General features: G+C 34.9%; 1 pseudogene; it reads left to right on the plus strand.

The window, feature by feature from the left end:
* Window positions 1-557: 557 nt before the first annotated feature.
* LOC119640527 lies at window positions 558-4,023 on the plus strand (annotated as a pseudogene).
* The last annotated feature ends 1,857 nt before the right edge of the window (window positions 4,024-5,880 follow it).

Genomic DNA, 5,880 nt, shown 5'->3' on the forward strand with positions numbered 1-5,880 from the left:
AGAACATCCTGGATTAGCTGAGCCCGATTCAAGACATGAATGAATGTCATTATATTTGTTGCTATTTAGAGTGCGATTCGATAAAATGCAATTGTTCTCATCACAGATAAATCTCCGGTCACTCTAAAAGTAGAGTATGCAGAAAATGGGACAAATACTTCACACCAGTTTGGCTTAAATTTTGATAAATATGTAAAAAAACCTGCTGCGATGAAAAATCGTACCGCAGCAAGCATGTCACGTGAATGAACTGATCAGGAAACTCTGCTACTGTTAGAAGGATTAGAATAGCACAAGGATGACTGGAATAAAGTCTGCGAGTATGTTGGCACTCGCACTCAGGATGAATGTATATTGCACTTTTTACGTCTACCCATCGAAGATTCTTATTTGGAAGATGAAGGCGGCTTTCTAGGTCCTTTAGGTTATCAACCAATCCCGTTTAGTAAGTCTGGAAATTCATTAATGTCGACGGTTGAATTTTTGGTATCAGTTGTTGACCCAAGAGTTGTTGACCCGCTAAAGCTGCGATCAAAGCCACCATAACGGATAACTACATGAAAAATGTTGAAAAAGCCTCGGCTGCTGGAAAATTTAATTCTACCTACGGTTTGGCTAATAGTGGCATAGCTGGCACTGGAGACGGCAAAGAAGATGACGACACTTATGCCGTTGCACTTCCTGCTTCTACCGATTAAGAAATGAAAGGTATGACAAAGAAAGAATGTTTGTAAGACTAGTTTTATAATGAAAACGTGTCTGGTGGAACACCATCTGTTGACATGCGGGTGGGCGGTGGAATTGACTCCGAGAGTGTGAAAGAAAATTAATTGAAACATATATTTAATGAGGCAAACGTACAAACGGCTGCAGCCGCTGTGTTGGCAAAACATTTGGCGGCTTTAGAAGAGCGTAAGATTAAATCCTTGGTTACGTTACTGGTAGAGAACCAAATGGAAAAATTGGAAATAAAACTACGACACTTTGAAGAACTTGAAACTACAATGGAACGTGAACGGGAGGGTTTAAAATATCAATATCGGATAACAATCATTCCAGTGTAACTGGCCATCCAAGCACTGAGTCCCAAATAGGTTCCAGCAGAATGTGGCGGGCGGTCTCAATGCCTCTCCATCGTCTCCCAACGTAGGCGGACCCAGTGCATCGTATAATAAGAAAAAAACAATATGCAGTTAGTACCCCACAAGGAAACCAACTACCAGGCTCATGGGTGAGAAGGTTTATATAATTCTTTGGTCAGGATCGTTTCCGGGAACCATTTTAAAAGATAGTATCCACGTTAAAGTGAATTAGCTGTTCGTTAAATACGGTTGAATATAGCATTTTATCTTTTTACTCGACCGGGTCGAAGCGAATTCTCCTCCCTTCTCCCTTTTTATCGCCTTTATATATGCGGGAAAAATTATAGAGTTAGAATTGGCAATCTATCCAATTGTACTTTTAAAACATATTTTAAAAGACTACAAATATTTTTTACAGCTACAATATTTTTTACTACTACAAACGAAGACTTGTGGCCCTGATGTTCTCATTGGGGAGCAACAACATCAACGATTTTCGCCGCTGGATCTGCTGCTTCACACAAAGGTTAGGTATTTACCTTCTTTTTCTTGTTTTCGAGTTGTATATGAGCCGCGATGAGTGGCTGGAGTGAAAGGGCTACCGCAGTAGCCGGCGTGCGGTGGCGGTGAGCGCGTGAGGAGAGTTAGAGGGACATCAGACAGATACAGACGGACGAAGAAAAGACCGACAGATGATGTACCGGACAGACGACATAAGCATACGGCGCAAGGGAAAGATTCCTTTTTTTGTCTTTTTGTTAATTTAGTTATAATATGTGATGATGTTTTTTGTTGAAGACATGAAGAGCTGGGCATTACAACAACCCTTTTTCTATGTGAGAAACAAAGAGAGGTTTTAAATAAAATCACTACAATAAAGTGGCGCCCAACGTGGGGCCGTTTTATTACAAGAACCTTTTTTTATCGGAAAAAGGAAGAAAAAAAAACTTAAAAACGTTATTACATGGTAAGTCGTTCCGGAACGTTCCTTATTCGTTATGCACAAACCTCTATTGCTTGCTTTATTATCATAAAACTGGAAGACTTGTTGCTGATGCGTCCGAGCTGCCCGCTCCCTTTAAATTTCAAATGATACAAGACTTCGAAAAAGAGCCACTTGAGTGTGCCGGAGCCGCCAGTTTCGTCCTGGCTTGCTGCCGCTGTTTTACTATTTTCATTTTTTTTTGATTTATGCAAACAATTGTAAATTCCTTCGAATAGAATAGAAAGCTAGATTGTTAACTAAAATGTGTCCACTATTATGCTATTGTATGCAGGTGCAAAAAAAGATTTTGAATTGCTAGAGATTTCGTACGCTTTTATACATTTATATAAAGGTATAAAAGCAAGATTATATATTATGTTTCAAGCACTTGTACGCATTATTCTAGTGAGTTTGTACATCCTTGTGTGTGTGTGAATGCTTCATTTGCATTGGCAATTGATGCTAAATGAATGCTAATGAGAACAACATTGTGTCTGCTTCATCTTTTAACGAATTTTGCTAGGTCTTCAGTGGTCCCAGTCGCATTGTAATCTTTTATTCCACATTCGAGATTTATGTTGATTGTAATATTGTATTTGGAAAAAGTAAATCAAACTCTGGAAAGGCTGCTATAAACGAACAGGTGCAGAGAGACGCTCAAAAGCTGGATAACAATGAGATTTTTCAAAAGTGTACTGTAACGAAAGAAGTTTACGACTGTAGAGAGTCGTCACCAATATCCTCAAATTTAGATTGGAATCCATTACCAAAACCCAAACGTATAAAATCTTTACACGAGTAACAGTTATTAGTTAGCAAAATTTGCGCAAGGTGCTCAAAAGTAATCGTATAATGTTATTCGTTTAACAAAATATCGTCTTCAAACAACAATATGCTTTTTGCTCCTAAGTTTACTTCATATAAACTTTGTCTTTGATTTTGTGATGAGGAATGCAATGTATTGAACACATTTGCTTTTATGTTTTTCTAATTTCTAAGCATTAATGTAATTTTCGGTCTTATTTTCTACTTTTAATTTATATTTTTATATGATTTTAGTAAATAAATTTAAATAAATGTGCAATATATATATATATATACTTCGCTTACACACTGTAAGCTTTACAAAGATGTTCACCTCCTCAATTTTCTTGAAACTTTAAAGTTGCTAGGAACAATCTGGACTTGCACACAAACATCATTCAACCATTTGATATTGTAATAACAATCCAATATCCTCAAATTTAGTTAAACCATACGTAGACATTTCACGGAAAATTTAACACTTAAGAGGCCAATGCCGTAATATAAACGATATTTACCTCCATAGCAGCACTATTTGGTCGTTCGTTAAAAGTTCACATATTACTCTCCTCTCTAAAGACATAATAAATTAAACTACAGCGAAAGTTCCAGTATGAAAGAAACGCTATTATCAATTTAAAGACTCTCATATTTATGCTGCCCTTCGAGAAATTCTAAGGTAATCAAACAATTTTTTTCAACCCTATAGTGCAAGCCTCACTCAAAACTTTCAAATTGATACGAACAATTTCTTTGCGTTCAAAAATCGGTGGACAATTTTAGGTACTTTCACGCTAATGCCGTCTGAGTCAAGTTTTCCTTTGGAAGCATGTTAATCATCGAGGTGATCAACGTTGGGCTGATAAAAATTATAAAAAAGCTCATTTAGGTACCAGATGGAAGGCTAATCCCTTTGATGGTGCATCTCACGCCAAAGGTATTGTGTTGGAAAAAATCGGCGTCGAAGCCAAGCAGCCTAACTCAGCCATTCGGAAATGCGTAAGAGTTCAACTTATTAAGAATGGCAAAAAAATTACCGCTTTTGTACCACGTGATGGTAGCTTAAAATACATTGAAGAAAACGATTAAGTCCTAGTTGCCGGTTTTGGTCGTAAAGGTCATGCCAAAGGATTTTCTTCTGGCTATACTTAAAGTGCAGAAAGGGAGCTTATCGATATTGACTTGATACGATGGAGTATGCATGTGAAAGTAAAAAAGTTCACCATTAAAGGCTGAATGCATTGTCTTGAAATTCGACACACAGATGTCAGTTAAGTTGTTGCCGAGCTAAAAAGATAAATAATTGTTCCGACAGTCCGCGCCATTTAAATGGAAATGTCATATTATCTATTTATTAAACCACAACGTTTTCGAAGTGAACTCTTTCACTTTCAAATGAATACTCTCATACTTAGTTTTTCATAAAATACACGAAAATTACTTGGAAACATGCTATGTTGCTATAGATTACAACTGATTAATATCAATCTCAACTCCAATTCGCAACGCATAATCGGGACAAGTAAGCAGTATACTAACATCGAATCGAATAGGGTGGACTGGTCGCGAATACATGTAAATTCTTATCATTGATTTTCATCTTGCTACGCCTAGGACTATTGCCAGATAAATGTGTCATATATAGCTCTACTGAAGATATCGTACAATTTTTCGAAATGAGTTAGCAAATAGATATGTGCAGATAGAAACAGCAGAAATATTGGGCTCAAAACACAAAAAGAACATTTTTTTGTGACTGTGATATCAATGAGCTGTTTAACCCGCTCAACTTTATTTTTTAAAAATTTTATTTCAAAAAAATGGGACAAAACATATGTAAGAGAGGATGCAATTAATAATTACCTTTGCTTTCTTTAATAAAATTTTTATCCCATATACCCAGTAATGTCACAGAACCAAAATCAAAATTTTGCTATTCCAATTTTATTTAAGCAAAAATTATATGTAAACAATTTACTGTTTTTTCATACAATTAAATAAAGGGTTTCAAATTTCTTCAAACTACCTGTATGTAATTTATATACACTGTAATATAAAATAGTATAATAATTTATATATATATATATAAGAAAATCATTATTTAAGAAAAAACCATAAGAAAGCAAAAAGATACAAGAAACCAAGGATAAGTAAAATACATCCAAATGTCATTAATTAAATAAAATGCGAAAAAATAGCAAGACTAAGGAATTCGTCCATATGCGTTTAGATGATATACTGGGTGACGTATGCGGATTTCTAGTAGTTATATGTGCTGTATTTATGTTAAATGCTTTTAAAGACCTAGACATCACACTTAACGACGTGCGTAGCATAATGCGTCCAAAAATGTAGAAAATCAATCAATACGATGAAGAAATTTTAGTTACTCAAAATTTAAAAGAAGCACGATAGTCGTATGGATCGAGTGATATGTATCGGAAGGCTTGACAAAAGCAGCGTTATCAGATTTAGTTTTCTTTCAAAACTTAATAGGAGTCTGTTTCTTTTTGGCTATTATATAAGTTTAGAGATTTTCTACATATACTCCAAAATTGAATGACATTTTTTATTACACATACTTCAAGCAATCACTCAATGCAATCACTCAATGCAAATGTAGTTCTAAGCTAAACCTTATATATCTCTTGAAAAATAAAAAATAATTTCTTCAATTGCATTTATACTTTATTTTTTTACTTTACAACGTTCTCTTAAATTTAAACCTGCTGGAGTTTTGTAATTTTTACGCCCTTTATCCGTAGCGCATTGAAGATCAAAATGCCGGATGATGCTTAAAAAACTGCTTGACGGTTGAAATCGCGAACTTGAAATTTACTCTAAAACATCGAAAAATCGATTTAAGTTTCTCTTTAATTTATCTTGAAATAAACTCAATCCTAAACATCCAATCATATTTCTCTCTTTGATAAGGTAAAATTTTTAATTTTCTTGCCATCGTTTCCAATTAATTAAGTTTTCACGCATTTTTTTGTAATAATTCAACAG

Source organism: Glossina fuscipes, unplaced genomic scaffold, assembly GCF_014805625.2.
Source record: "Glossina fuscipes isolate IAEA_lab_2018 unplaced genomic scaffold, Yale_Gfus_2 121, whole genome shotgun sequence".
NCBI classification, from domain to species: domain Eukaryota; kingdom Metazoa; phylum Arthropoda; class Insecta; order Diptera; family Glossinidae; genus Glossina; species Glossina fuscipes.